Source organism: Tasmannia lanceolata, unplaced genomic scaffold (assembly GCF_043159265.1).
Source record: "Tasmannia lanceolata isolate RefF3 unplaced genomic scaffold, GAP_Taslan_0.1 ptg000037l, whole genome shotgun sequence".
Classification (NCBI taxonomy): Eukaryota; Viridiplantae; Streptophyta; class Magnoliopsida; order Canellales; family Winteraceae; genus Tasmannia; species Tasmannia lanceolata.
In genome coordinates this window covers 45270724-45287264 of record NW_027518714.1, presented here as the reverse complement: position 1 = coordinate 45287264, position 16541 = coordinate 45270724, and positions in this window count along the sequence as shown.

Here is a 16541-nt window from a genome sequence, read left to right as displayed (position 1 = left end):
AAACAAACTTAAAAGATCAATTTGAACTCGAGGGCAAAAAAGGTGGTTGACTTCATGAAATCACACATATGATTTTCACATTTGAATTTTCTATTGTGGATTTATTTTGTGGATACTGAGTGCACAAGTGATGTGATTTACACTTAGATAGGCTTTTCAAAAAAGATATTCAATAAAGCACATAAATATAGTCTAAAATAAAGATTTTCATTGAATTACTTTTAGACTATAAAAAAAGATATGATCATTTAAGCACAATGAGCAAAAGATAAATTCTATTAAGAACTTGTATAATAATGGGTATCTAACCTCATGAAAACTAGATACAAAGAGTATTCAATAAATTAAAGTATATAGAATGAATGTGAATGATACAACAATTTAGCACAACCTCTAAACTATTACATTCACTAATTAGTTTAGATGGGATACTTTGGAACCCAAATCCCTTTGGTTCAATACAAGTTTGTTTTGTGGGAGTGTATCTTTTCTTATCCAAACAAACTTTTTAAATTTACCTAGATTGTTGATGTCTAAATCTACCATAATAAGTACATGGGTAATGATTGGTAGATGAGGAACAAATAGAATCACAAGACTTTAAAATTAAGCAAAAATGCTTATCTTTTTCTTTTTGTAGTCTTTGATTCTTAATGGAGAGTTCTTCATTTATATTGTTATTCATTTTCACAAACATGTTTATGTTTTTCATTTAAATTTAATATTTGTGATTTCAAGGCTTTTAATTTCTTTCTCAAAAGAATTGCATCTTTGAAATAAGTCAATATTTTTCTTTATTAAAAATATGCTCAATTGACTTAATTTTTCATTTCTTTTCAAGTATACATTTATTTTTTATTTTAAATTTTCAATTTGAATTTTCAACTCGGAAATTGAATGTTTGAAAGAACTTTCTTTTGCAAAAGATTTTTGAGAAGTCTCTTTTTGACTAAAAATTTTATCATTTGATAAGAGAAATATTCTTCTCATAAATATTTTTTAATGAAGTCCAAATATCTTTTGAATTGATGCAATTTGAATATTGTTAAAAATATTTATAGTTAAACCACAACACAATAAAATCACTGCCTTTGAATTCAAGGAAAATAATTTTAAATCGTTTTCAGTACATTTCCTTGAAAAAGAAATACCCACTTTTAATGACATCTAAAATGTCAAGATTTATGGATTTGAGATAGGCAAGCATTTTCACTTTCAAGCTATATAATTCATTCCATCAAAAAATGGAGGAATTATAGTGGATTGACCTTTCTCAAAATCCATTTGGATTGTCACGGATCCTTTCTCTTGTAGATTTTAAAATTAAAAAAATCTCTTTAAGAGCGTAAGCTTTGATACCAAATGAAATACAGGTGTGACAACCCAAGAGGGAGGGTGAATTGGTTAATTAGAAATTTTAGGCTTAATTAGGTGGGAGATTAAAACTTAATCCACTAATTAAGCACTAATCTATCTAACCCTTATTCAAATAGGAATATTAATGAAAGCCACGGATTAGACATTCTAATCTTGCACATTTGCTAACCGTTGTTCAAATAGATATATAAATGCAATTAGGGTTTATACATTTAATTCAAGTGCATTTACTAACCCTTATTCTATTAAAATAATAAACAAGTTAGGGTTAGAGATTACCAATCACCACACGTGCAAGAGAAGGGAAGGAAGAGAGAGAGAGAGAGAGAGAATGAAAACAAGATTTATATTGGTTCGGTCTATCACAAGACCTACTCCACTCTTCATGTCCGCGCGTGAGTTCCACTATCTCGATCCTCCTTCAAGGCCGGATCAATGAGTAATTACATGACCAAGCATTTTCATTCTCAAGGGCCAAAGTGAAGCCCATCTGCACAAAGCCTTCGGCGTGAGGACAAACCCTCATATGCCGTCTTCACATTTCTTAACGGGCCGAAGAGAAGACCCTCAATGAAGAACAAAGAAACTAAAAACTCTCATGCCTCTTGATAGGCGGATTACAACTTTGAAAGCTCACAATCACTCCAAGAAAATACAAATGTAAAGCCCTATGGAGTGCCTCTTGACAAGATGTAGAAATACAAGCTCAAAGAGGTTTTTGCTTTTGATTTGAAAAGTTTAAGCTCAAAGAAATGGGATTTGATCTTTCTCAAATTCTCAAAAGCTTGTAGAGAGAGGTTTCAATCATGTATATATAGTGTATTTGAAAATATGACCGTTTGGGGTAAAACTGTAAATAATTGGCTTGAAAAAGTCAAGCAGAAAATGCCCCAACGGCTAGTTTGCTCGACCGTGGCGGTCGACCGAGCCATTGTGGTTACCCGCCCCTATCGGGCGCCTTTTTATTTTCAAATTTCTTACCATCGCGGTCGACCGACCCTATGGCAGTCGTCCGGCGAGGTCAACCTGTTTGGTCAAAATATTGGGCTCAAAAAACCAATCTCGATCGACTGACCCACGGCGGTCGCCGCCCAAACCCATGACGGATTGTTCTGTTTGAAACAGACACATATCCGTGATAGCCAAACTTGACCCGATTGACCGGACCGATAAATTTCGAGATGCCCAGGAATTCCAGGTTCAATCCCGCGGTCGGCCGGCCCTGTGTAAAATTCCATTTTAAACTTTAAAATTCAAGGGCTTTGGGCCATGGTCTTTGGGCTTAAGTCCGAGGTTTTCAAACACATTTTTGGGTATGTGGTTTTCAAAGATATAAAAACTTAACTATGAAAATCTTTTGAAAACCTATTGAAAGTGCATTTTACAAAATATCAAGAGGACTCTAAATACATTCTAAAAATGATACCGTTGAGTCTTCTTGGAATTGTGGACCCCGATCCGAGGATGGTGAGGAAACGAGTCCCTACATCCCCTAAGATCTCCACATGAAAGAGAGCTCTACCAAGGAACTCTCGAAACGGTGCCACCCTCATAGCATAGCACGGGTAGCGATACAAAATGAATGAGATACATCTCGGATCGGGTCTTTTTATACCATTTATTACCTAAATATGTACCTAAAAATAACTCAGAGTCGCCATCCATGGATACGCCATGGAACCAAAACAAATGCTCTGTCTGCAACAGATAACCAGAGATGCAAAAGGTCCTTGCCTAATTACGAATGGAGAAGGTCCGAAGAGCACCCCCAATTCGTCCGAGTTCAAGCACTTGGTCTCTTATACCATTTATTATTAACTTCGAAGAGTTTTAGACGAAAAATCAAGTGAAATGGGAACAAATATACCCGAGTAGACTTCTAAATAATCATGCATGACTCGGGGAAAAAATAATAAGCATACACAACATAAATGAAAGAAGTGTGTCATCTAAGCACATCTAGGTTATGAGTGACAGGCCTAACCGGTGTCTAAGTTCTGGTGGACAAAGACATGCATGCTACAGCTAAAGGTATAAGGTCTGCACAAGAAAGTAAGAAAATACAACAAAACATACAATATGACAACACAACAAATCCTAAGACTCTAAACGATTTAGCCCGAGTCCTTGGATGGTCTGATGTTCATCCAAAGAAGCCTACGTATCCCCGCCTCCACGAGAATCAGAGCAACGTTGTTCTTCGTGCCTATTCTAAGCTAGGATGCCTAAGATACCTATACCTCTATCCTATACTCGACCTAAAAGACCGGACTAATTCTTAAAGCTTCTTGAGCGATCATTTAGATTTCAGTGAATTGTGGACTTTAGGACACCCTATATGCCCTAACTAAATGCAAGTTAGCCTTAAGCTAATGCAGGTGGTTCCTACAATCTACGTGTAACTAGGCTGTATGCCCTGAGGAAAACAAATGGTGGACTAACGCATCCTATTCTAGTCATCAGTCGGCGATGTGAATCGCCAACTGACCGGACGGAGGCGCTCCTATAACTCTAGGACAAACCCCTAACTCTAAAACAAGCACAAACAAACACACAACAAAGCAAAGACCAAACTCTAACTCTAAAACTCTCTATCGAGGACAAAGTCCTAACTCTAGAGGAAGATTTTTCGAAAAACGGGGTTTATGAAATACTTTTGTGCTTTCAAAAGGTTTGAAAATGTTTTTTTATTTACAAAGTTTGGTTGGACTTGGGATACAGATCCCAAGCTGCACTACGTACCTCGTGGAAGAGGATCAAGCCAACGTAGTTCGAAAATAAACTCTCCTACTACGCTCTTAAAACTTTACACTCTCATATGCCTTGAAGTTTTCTGGTTTTCCAATATTTTTGAATTTTAAGATATTTCAATGTTTTTGATCTTTGAAATTTTCAAGTGCTTTTACATTTTAGGCGTCTAAAATGAGTTAACACCCTTTCAGATAAAGGGAATCCGATAGAAGAGCCTCCATACCCACCATGTCACGGTAGAGTATTAAAGAGGAAAATAGGATCCCTAAAGCCTAGGGTGAAAGAAAACAAACGAGGGAACTAAAAATCCGATACGAGAAAACGATCTCAAAAAGATGACCAAAAGCGGATGAGAGTTAGCAAGTCTCCAAAGGAGACGATATCTAACCTGGGAGGAAAAACCGTAAACAAGAGAGATGAAAAGCTTCTAACCCCAAGGGTAAACTTCTAAACAAAAAGGGACAGACAAAATCTTATAAGAAGAACTACTAAACAATCACTCACTAAGGAAAGGTCCTAACTAGTTAAACACTCTAAGAGGAGGGAATCCCTTAACCTGCGAAAACTCTAAGGCAGGAAGGGAAGAGAAAGGCTCAAGAAACGTTCCATCGTCGCCTAACTCAAGAAAGACTCTCGAATAAAATAAAAGTATTAAATCATCACTAACCTATGCGGGCTAAGCGTAAGGACCTGAACTGAAGAGCCTCTCTTTTCCCAAGAAATGGGAAAGCAAAGCGCGATCAGATCCCAAATGGGTATCACTCTGCTGATATCCCAAAGAAATGATACTATTACAAATAAACTCCGATAATAGCACTCATCCATTCTACCTTCCATACTTCTAACAACTAAACATGACACCCCATAAAAGAGGCTAAGAAGTCAACTAAGTGAACAAGAAAGAGGATGAATTCATAAGAAACACAAAATAGCCGAAACATGATGATGTGAATAACAATCATCTACAAGCATCTGAGATCATATTATCATGCTCCTCGATCACATCTCCTGACTTTATCACCAATTACTCAAAGACTTATTTTTCATTATGATAATCATTCAACATTTATCACATGACCATTCGAACATGATGATGTAAGCTTCCAAGGCCAAGGGTGTAATCTTATTCACTACTATATTCTGATAACCATATAAAGTAGACTTCATTCAATGCAAACCTCCATCAATGCCCTCACCCTTTTTCCAGATGTTTAAAGAAGAAAAATAATCAGTTTCTATGAAAGATATGAAAGAACCAACCGATTATTTGGGATAAGCAACAATTTGTCATATAATTGATAAAAGCTCCGTCAATAAGAATCAATACAATTATTCTCCAAGAACAAAAACCAAAGCAGGGGAAGACAAATGAATCCATGCTATTACCCAACTTACTTGCGAGAATGAACATGGGCATTGGTTACATACTTAAACTTAGTGCTATTGTTGTACCGTAATCCCAAGAGGAACTTGCCCCAACTAAACTGCTTATGCAGGTCTTGATGCTTGCATTATAGTCAAATCAAGATTAATGATGCCAAATCCAGAGACCGAGCCTTATTTTTGCGTTGCTGGGACATACACATTAAAAATCACAAGAATCAAAACAAAGAGTCTAACGCAAAGCATCCTAGTGCTACACAAGTGCACACTTCAGCGGTCCACCAAATAAAATGGAGCCGGAATTGTCGCTGAAATTCTCCTCCTACCATCCTGCGGAAATCTTAAAATGAAGCAACCAAAAGGACTTCAAAGCATAAGACCAACTCCCAACTCTCGGAAAAAAACAAAGCAGGAAGAAAAGAGCCGCATCATGCGTTCATGCTTGATTATGGGCAACTCTTGAACTCAAACAGGGGCTGAAATGGACCGAATTTGTGCCAAAAGTGGACTGAATTATGGACAGAGATTGTGCCAAAACAAAGCTGAATTGCGGACAGAATTTGTACCAAAATAAGGGCTGAATGTATGGACAAAACTGGGCCAAAAACAGGGGCTGATTATGGACAGATTCACGCCAAAACTAGGGCCGATTCGTGGGTGAAATCTGTGCTAAAAACAGGGGCTGATTATGGACAGATTCGCACCAAAACTGGGACAGATTTGTGGGTGAAATCTGTGCTAAAAACAGGAGCTGATTATGGACAGATTCGCACCAAAACTGGGACAGATTCGTGCGTGAAATCTGTGCTAAAAACAGGGGCTGATTATGGACAGATTCGTGCCAAAATTGGGGCTGATTCGCGGGTGAAATCTGTGCTAAAAACAGGGGCTGATTATGGACAGATTCGCGCCAAAACTAGGGCTGATTCGCGGGTGCTTTAGACCAATAATAGTAGTTGAAGTCGAAGCATCTCATAGACAAATCAATCAATTTGTTAGAGATTAGCACTGCCTGTAAAAAGGAGTGATAACCATAAAAAATATACTTTGCCAATTGCTTTAACAATAAGGGACAAGACTGAGCACCCAACACCAGGTTTACACCTTTTACAGTGAAAACCCCTATATCAACACAAATCCAAAAAAAAAAAAAATCTGCCACTATGCTGTTCAAATGTTCATCATTTAGCAACAAGGGACTGAACTTTTATGCTTCCACAGATATATAATCTTTATTCCATGCATCCACCAGTATCATGCATGATACACACGTATACTCCAATCCCATAAGATAAACAAAACCTTCTTCATACATCATGGCAATGGTATTCAATTTATATCCCAAACTCAGCTCAATATCTTTCAAATTCTTTATGATTAAAAACGGTTTGGAAAAGCACAGATCATGAACAAAATTGAGTCTCAACAAGCATTTACAAATGTACAGCTCACAATACACAGTATGAGACAATCATAGCATTTTAAAGCTGATATCTATTTACACAAAATGAAACAATTAGAGCATTTTAAAGCTGAAATACATCCACCCAGACTATGACAAGTAGAGCATATTAAAGCTGAAATTCACGTACACAGTATGAGAGAATTGGAGCATTTTAAAGCTCAAATAGATCAACACAGACCGAGACAATTAGAGCATATTAAAGCCGAACTCCATCCACACAGTGTGAGACTATTATAACATTTTAAAACTGAAATCCATTTACACAGTATGGAGCAATTAGAGCATTTTAAAGCTGAAATCCATCAGCACAGTGTGAGACCATTGGAACATGCCTAACAATGAAAGTTCGAAATCCAAAGGGACACCAATTAAATTCAAGAAAAGTCATTGAAATGCGGTGTCCGAGCTCACAGAACGAAGTAAAAATGTGCTAGTGAAATCATTAAAAATTTCAACCTTCCATTAAACAAACCAAAAGGAGTCTGACCAAACTCATTCTTCTACCAGAATCAGAGAAGCATTGTAAGAGAAAATACCTAAATCAAGGAGATCACATTGTAGGAAATTTGGGGAATTTACCGGAAGTAAAGCGCATGATGCTCGGGTCTGTCAGAGTGATGGCTGTGAAGAAATGATGGCGGCGAGGTCGGAGATCGGAGAAAGAGATGATGATGGTGGCTGATCTTTTCCCTCTCACGCCCTGCTGTCACATAAGCTCTCCTTTCTCCCTCCCAATCTCAGATTTTTGTCAACGAAATGGGCTTTGGGATGGTCAGAAAAAATGGTGGATACGGGTTTTCGGTAAATGAGAAAAGGGTTTGGGTCGGATTCAAGGCGGGGTCGGATTTAACGGGGGGAGGGTTTGAAGGTGTAGATGGAGGTGGGTTAGGGTAGTAGATTAGAAAATGGTGGAAATGGAAGTGAAAAGGATAGAAGAAATGGAAATGGTGGCTTAGAATTGGTGAATGGAGGCTAGAATGATGGTGGCTTAGCTGGATTCCGGCAATCCGGCCGGAGAAGATGGGGGCTGATTTGAGGTTTGCAATGGGTTTCACAAAGGGGTTCCTAATAATAGCTATGGTGGTGGTGGGAATAGAAGTGGGGTTTGAAAATTTGAAGGAGGTGAAAATGGGGGTTAGATCTAAAAGATGGTCGTGGGGTCGTATTTAATGGAGTTTGCCGGATTCCGGCAAAATTGCCGGACATTGTGAGTTTGGGTTTTGGTAGATATTGGTTTTGAAGTGGGTTTGGCTTGATTAGAAGGAGAAGGGAAGATGATGGTGGTGGTGGCTGTTGGGGAGACTTGAAAATAGGGTTTAATGTTAGCCCAAATGTAGGAGAAGATAAGGTGGCTGGCCGGATTCCAGCGAAAATCCCACCGGAGAAGAAGGATGGTGGTAGAGAGGTTTGGGTAAAATGGGTTCTAAACTGAAAAGGAAAATGAAGAAGAAGAAGAAGAAGAAGATGGTAGTGGTGTTGATTTGCAGTGGTGGTGGAGGCGATCGGTGATGACAGGCCGGAGAAATGGCCAGAGATGGGTTTGCATATTTAGGGATTCCTCTTCTCCTCCTCCTCTCTCTCTCTGCTTTGTTAGGAAATCCCTCCCCGAATGCCTGATTCGATGGTATTTTTATAAGACCAAAATATTTGAACCCCCCATTTTTCCGTAGACAACCAACTCTAGTGCGTTTACCACTGCTCTTTGCACAGCAAAGGGGGGTGGCTGGGGTGAGGAAATATGAATAATATATTCAAACCCCTTTTATTCCCAAGACAGCCCCTATGGAGTGTTGGTCACTACCATTTTCCAAAACAAAGGTGGTCTTGGGCAATAGCAAGAGGAAAAATATCATGGAAAATATCTCTTCAAAAATTTGATCTCAACCCTCCAAATCTCCTTTATGCTCAATGGTGAGGATTGAAGGCTTTTTAACCACCTAAGAAGCCTCCTAATATTCCTCCCCAACTAATCATAACCATAAACCTCCATTAATCTAGATTAGGTTCTAATTGTTACTTGCCAAATAAGAAAGGAATCTTTCTTATTTACAAAAATGCCTATCTCCTGGATAATGCACCCCTCAATTATGTAATACATAGATCTGCGTACCCATAGATCCTCCTGGACAGCCCATAATGGCAAATTTGAACTGGTTTTCCAGATTCCAGCACAACCCCTTTTCTGGATAAATCGCCACCCTTCTGAACTTTCACCACGACACTTTCTGGGGTTCGCTTGCCGGGTAAACCAGATCAAATTTCGACAAAATTTTGCAGGGACCTCGGTGGGACCCTAAGCTACCCTTGGGCACAATTTGGGACCTCAGAACACTAGTTTATTAGGGTAATTATTTAAAACAAAATGTAAAAGGGTTCGGTTAAAATGGGGTGTCTACACATGCCCTTCTTTGTCAGAGTGTGCTTGTCACACGAATGGCAAAGCTGATAAGACAACGCATTTTGGCCGACCTGGCTCTAAAAGATTAAATTTTGGATTTTTGGTTTTGAAAAAGGTTTACACAAAAGCAAATTGGTGAAACAGCTTTTCACCGGACTCTAACTCTGAAAATATATTTGTGAGATAGTCTCTCACCGACTCTTAACGCAGTGCTTGTATCGAAGAACGAAGATTTTGATCGACAAATTAAACCAAGAATCACGTGGCTAACTACCGGGAGCTAAAACAGCTAAAGAATATTTGAGAAGACTCAGACTTTCAATATCGGATCACGAAACTATTAAGACGGGTAAAGAATATTTGAGAAACTCAAATTTTCAATACCAGAATATACCCTGTAGTGTTTTGGACCCTTGAATGGGTATATAAAGTCCCAACTCCATGTGACCGTTTGAGGGGTAAAACAGTCAAAAATGGGTCAAAAAATCAACTAGCCGTTGCACCCCAACGGCTATATTTTTTTTGAAGAAAAATATTTCTCGGAGTTCCGAGAAATTTCTCGGAGTTCCGAGAAATTTCTCGGAGTTCCGAGCAGAATTCTCGGAATTCCGAGAATTCAAACAGAGCTTTTAATTTTGGAACCTGGTGCATTTCTCGGAGCTCCGAGAATGTTCTCGGAGTTCCGATCTCGGAGCTCCGAGAATAATTCTCGGAGTTCCGAGACTGGTTTCCAGCAAACAATGTCGAACTTGTAAAATTCATATCTCCCTCATTTCTCGTCGGATTTTGACGTTCCTATACTCTACGGATATGAGAAAAATGAGAGCTATCTGTTAAAAATATTTTCAAAAATATTTGAAAATGTTTTAAATAAGTTTTGATAGGATTTAGTTGCTGGTCCAAGTTGTTGCTTCGGAACTCTGTTTTGTTCATTCTTGTGTTGAATGCCATATGGGTCCCAACATGTTGGTACACCACCATAGCCATTCACTTATCCATTTAAGTCCTTAAAGGGTGTGTTAGTCTCTTTGAAAAATATATTTTTAGGGGTTTAAACAATGTGCCTTGACAAGAGAATATGCAAGAGAGATAAGAATACATTCTACCCTTTCTATCACTCTCTTGAACTCTTCTTTTGAGCTGAGATCTTCTATGGTTGAGCTTCCATGCTTGACATCTTCAAGTTGTGGTACAAGCTCCTTGGTCCTTTGCATTAGGTTCTTGATCCTCCACCTTTGGCCTTCATGAACTTCCTTTGTTTGTTCAATGCTTTTAGATGGTTGATGATGAGCTTCTCCTTGGTACTTTCAAGGTGTGATTGGTCCAAGTATGTTCCAAGCTCATTTGCCATTGTGTTTGGTTCATCTTCAAGCATAGGCCAATAAGGTGCTTGCTAGTACGATTTGACTTGTGTAGGACCCGTCTAAAGCACAACACTCAAGGCAAATGATCAGTCCATAAACAACTAATCAATTTGCGTTTGTTAATCATCAAAACAAGATGATTGAATGTACCCATGGGGAACCCTTGGGCTTACAATCTCCCCCTTTTTTATGATGACAAACCAAATTGATTAGATAGGTGGGAGGAACCTCTTATGTGGATAAGATAGACAAATTAATCATTACTACTCCCCCTCAACATATGCATGAGTTATATTTAACAAGTTATAATACAAGAATGTATATGGTAATGGATCTAATCAATTATACAAATTCTCCCCCTTTTGGCATTAGCAAAAGGAAGGATTAAGCATTTAAGCACAATTACATAAAGCATCAAAGATATTCAATGAAAATATGATGCTCCCCCTAACTTCTTATCATGAGTTAGCAATTAAAATCAAATTATAATCCAAAGTATATATGGCATGATAAGAGACAATCAACATAGGAAATGAATAATCACAAAACAAATCAAGCCTATGTTGGCAAAACAAAGAGACATTTCAATTTTAGCACAAATTTTTAGGGTGTATCTTAGTGTATATATATATATATATATATATATATATATATATCCAATATAATTCTACCCTATGACCCGTAATATAATAATAGATTAGCAAGTTAAAGCTTATATTTTACTTATCATGAAAGAAAACAAGCAAGTTTAAAGTTTAGCATGATAAGCCCCCTTTTCTTTTCTTTTTTAAATTTAATGATATGCAATTTTTAGCATAATTAGTGGGAAAATGCTTGAATAGATAGTGTAAGGATCTTATAATGATCCATATAAACATAAAGATAGCAATAATTAGCTCTTCCCCTTAGTATTTGTCATTAGCCTTAGATAAACCTAAGATTTAAGGCATGACATAACCTAATAGGCCAAAGATATGACAATGGAATACTTGGCCACCAAAACTTATTCTTGGAATAGATGATATCATATTAGACCATCCAAGATAAGTCAAAAAGCCTAGAAGAATATGTCACTAAGACCTAGGCTATGGGCTTGTTGTCTTAAATTCTAAAACACAAATAAAAGCACAAGACAAGCCCGAACACCCCATATGGAGCAATCATGCTCCAAATGAGTGAACTTATCATATGTGAGGTGATAACCACATTAGGAATCATATGATAAGTAATTAAGGACAAATTTACCTTTAAGCTCCCCCTTTGAAAATGAATCATGCAATGCATGAATCCAAAGGGATGTCCTTGCATAGACTCCAAAGGTTTTTGGATATATTTTCCAAAAGATGACATGTTAGACTCAACCCTTGGGCTACAATGACACTTACTCTCCAAGTGTCGGTTTATCATGATAAAATGATAGCATTAGTTTAGCTCATCATGATAAACAAGAATAGCACAAAAGATTTTCAATCTTTGGCTCATGCTCCCCCTAAATGTGATATCATATTTTCAAATTCACGCTTTACTTCCTTAAGTATGTAACATACATAACTAGCTAGGGAGATCACATATATATGTATACCTATTCATGTTTGAGATGTTGGCACAATTTGTTAGATATTTTAATTAATGTGAATGTACCATCTCCCCTCTTAGAATCTAAGAAGGCTAAGGGCACCAATTGAGTGACTTTTAGGATTAAAGTTTAACATCTCATACGTGTAGATATTATCAAACAAGGGGTGATACCTATAGAATATATATAAACCAATTTGAGTTCAATTCTATAGGACTAAGACATAATGAGAATGGTTGATAAAGTACCATGTCTTAGAGAGACATCCATGAATTATGAAGGTGAGAGTATACCTTACAAGAAGGATATGATCCATATCAAGGCCTTCATGGATAGTCTACTATGTTTGGACAAAGTGAACATGACAAATGAAGTACAAGATCCAAACATTACATCTACATCCACAACCACATGTAAAATGACAAGGCATTAGGCACAAAAGTGCATAAGCCCATTAAAAACCAAAAATGTGTGGGAGGCACATGTTCCCATCACAATCTAATGTATACAACCACCTTAGTGAATTTTAATTTTACTCAAGTGAGTAAATGCCCAAATATGATTCTAGATTTCTATGATATTTTCATTTGAAGTCATACATTGAATCTAGATTCATGATTTAACTTTCCTATATAATATATATCCTTTTATGAACTTAGGGAAAGATCCAAGGATTTTATAATATATATGTATCAAATGATGCAAACTACCTTGGACACATGTATTCCATTTATGAACTTTCATGACTACTTGAACAAAATACATATAACATATCTATATATATTAAGGTTCATCTTAGTCATGAGATTATCCAATTAAAGCTCTTTGGAAATACACTAATTTTTACATCTATGATTCTTATTAGATTTGATGAAAATCATTAAGCATGTAATAGAATGGGTTTTGATAGGACAATTAGGTGCAAAGTAATAAACATGTTTGTTCACCTAAGGCACAAAAAGATATCTAAGAAGGGATTTGAGTTGTTTTCTTAGACATAGCATCTAATACCTGTTTTGCTAGAAATGATATATTAAAACAATTAAATACTCAATTGTCTAGCAAGTGCCATGTTTGTCCAAAATAAAGTTAAAAGAATAGTACTTTGGCATTTTCTCAATTTTTGCTCAAATACTATTTGATTGCCAAAAATAATTTCATTTAAGTTCAAGCCTTAAAACCTATGGGTTTCTTTTCTTTTGGTTTTTCTAGAATGATGTGATCAATTAGCCTAACTCCTAGCAACTACCAAAACGGGTTCAAATTTTAAAGATGTACTTGAAGCTTTTAATTTGAACACATGGGCAAGAGATGTTGTTGTACACTCTATAAGGATCAATTTATGGTTTTCACATTAAATGCTCTATTGTGGTTGTCATGTGGATGAATGACATATTTTAAGTGCATGATGATTTTTAAGTATATGTGGGCACTTAAACTAGGAAACTCAAAATGATATTCAATTAGGCTCATCATATCAAAGTCTCAAATTAATTACATTCAAGCATATAGACTTTGAATTTTAAGGTGATATATATATATATATATGTTAAGCAAATATGAGAATATGATATCTATATACACATGTTTTGAAAGGATTTTCAATTTTAGGCACAACATGTATTGATACAAAAAAAAATTAAACAAGAACAAGCACATTGTATCAACAAATATATTTTCAAATGATATTCAATTAAAGCACATCCCCTAATCTAAAATAAACACAATATAGATCATGTTAGGGGTTTTGGAACCCAAACCATCTTGGTTCCAAGCAAGTCTGTCCTAAGTGATAAGTCTTTTTTAACCCAAACAAACTTACTACTTTTTACAAATCTAAACATACATTTAAATTTGTAATGTCCAAATCTACCACAAAAATCACAAGACATATATGAGTCGGTAGATGGACGGGATGAACAAGATGATTTACAAGAGTGACTATGATGAAAACTATGTTTTGCACTTTCTTGTAAATAATTATTTTCCAACATTAATGTTTCATTCTTGATGTTTAAGTCATTGATTTCCATTTTAAAATTTATTAATTCAAGAGATGAAAGCATTTTAATTTTCTCTTCTTCTTCTTTAAGGAGTAGATTTTCCTCTCTTAGTGAAGCAATAGTATCACTTTGTTCAATAAAATCTTTTTTAAAAATTTCATTTTCTTCACTAAGATGTGCATGATCTATTTCTAGTGACCTAAACTCCTTGTGAATACTAGCTAAATTGTTTTTCAAGTTTGAATTCTTAGCTAGTTGATCCTCAAGTTTCTTTTGTAATTCTTGGACATTTTCAACAAGTTCTTCAAATGTGAATTCGGCATTATCCAATGGGTCTTCATTAGATAATCCCATTAAGCACATGTTTTGATTTTGAAGATTTTCAATAGAGTCGAAAATATTTTTAGCATTTTTACAAGAGGATACTTTTTCATAAATGTTAGGTGGTAATGCACAACATATTGTAATTAGAGCTTTTGTATTTAGTAAAGATAATTTTTTATCATAATCATTTGATCTTTTAGATTTAACATTTAAATCAAAACCATTTTTAATTATCTTTATCATATCTTTATCTAGACCTTTTAAGTATGTCTTCATATGTATCAACCATGATCCATAATCCGAACCATCCAAAATAGGTAGTCTAGATCCCATCTTTTAAGTTGCCAAAAAGTTTGATCTTTTAACTCTTAACCGGTTACGGTCTTAATCAAGAGCCCAAGCTTTGATACCAATTGATATCCAAGTAGTGACTTGGTTTGGCAACCTAGAGGGGGGGTGAATAGGATGTTTATAAAATTTTTACCTTTTAAAAACTTTTCCTAAGATTTCACCCAAGACTTATCCCTTGTTTAATTAAGTTTGAAATAGTTGAACTTAAACAATATTACAAATTAATATAAGTTCAAAACCCTTGTTGATTAGCAAACTTAATTAGGTAATTTTAATAGCCTATATAGCAAGGTTAAGATATTTAGGTTGATTATCAATGCTAACTACTCACTCAATTCTAAGCACAAATAATCAAATAAGAGAGTGAGAGGGAGTGAGAGAAATACCAATCACACAAGTGACACAAAGATTTATAGTGGTTCGGCAAACGGCCTACTCCACTCTTCTCAAGGTCGCACTTGAGGATTTCCACTATTGAGACCTCCACGACACCCGGCTCCAAGGCTTTTACACTCCAAGGGAATTAAATAAGGATGCCCTTCCACCTTTACAATGACTCTCCTTCTCCGCCGAGTTCTAAGCGGTTCACCTAAGGGAATTAAAAACAACGGATGCCCTTGCCACCGATCGAATAAAGAAGAAGATAAAAGCTTTGCCTCTATGTAGCGTACAATGCAAGTTGAAGGTCCAAGGATGCTCTCAAGAATAAACAAGTTTAAGCCTAAACCAATCTCAAAAGATTTTCTCAAATCAAGGCAAAAGAGGTTGGTGAGACAAATTACCCAAAAATAGTTCACAAATGATTTTATAGGGGTTTATTGAAGTTGGACAATGTTCTTGTAGTGTTTTGGACCCTTGAATGGGTATATATAAAGTCCCAACTCCATGTGACCGTTTGAGGGGTAAAACAGTCAAAACTGGGTCAAAAAATCAACTAGCCGTTGCACCCCAACGGTTATATTTTTTTTGAAGAAAAACATATCTTGGAGTTCCGAGCAGAATTCTCGGAGTTCCGAGAATTCAAACAGAGCTTTTAATTTTGGAACCTGGTGCATTTCTCGGAGCTCCGAGAATGTTCTTGGAGTTCCGAGCTCGGGGCTCCGAGAATAATTCTCGGAGTTCCGAGACTGGTTTCCAGCAAATAGTGTCGAACTTGTAAAATTCATATCTCCCTCATTTCTCATCGGATTTTGACGTTCCTATACTCTACGGATGTGAGAAAAATGAGAGCTATCTGTTAAAAATATTTTCAAAAATATTTGAAAATGTTTTAAATAAGTTTTGATAGGATTTAGTTGCTGGTCCAAGTTGTTGCTTCGGAACTCTGTTTTGTTCATTCTTGTGTTGAATGCCATATGGGTCCCAACATGTTGGTACACCACCATGGCCATTCACTTATCCATTTAAGTCCTTAAAGGGTGTGTTAGTCTCTTTGAAAAATATATTTTTAGGGGTTTAAACAATGTGCCTTGACAAGAGAATATGCAAGAGAGATAGGAATACATTCTACCCTTTCTATCACTCTCTTGAACTCTTCTTTTGAGCTGAG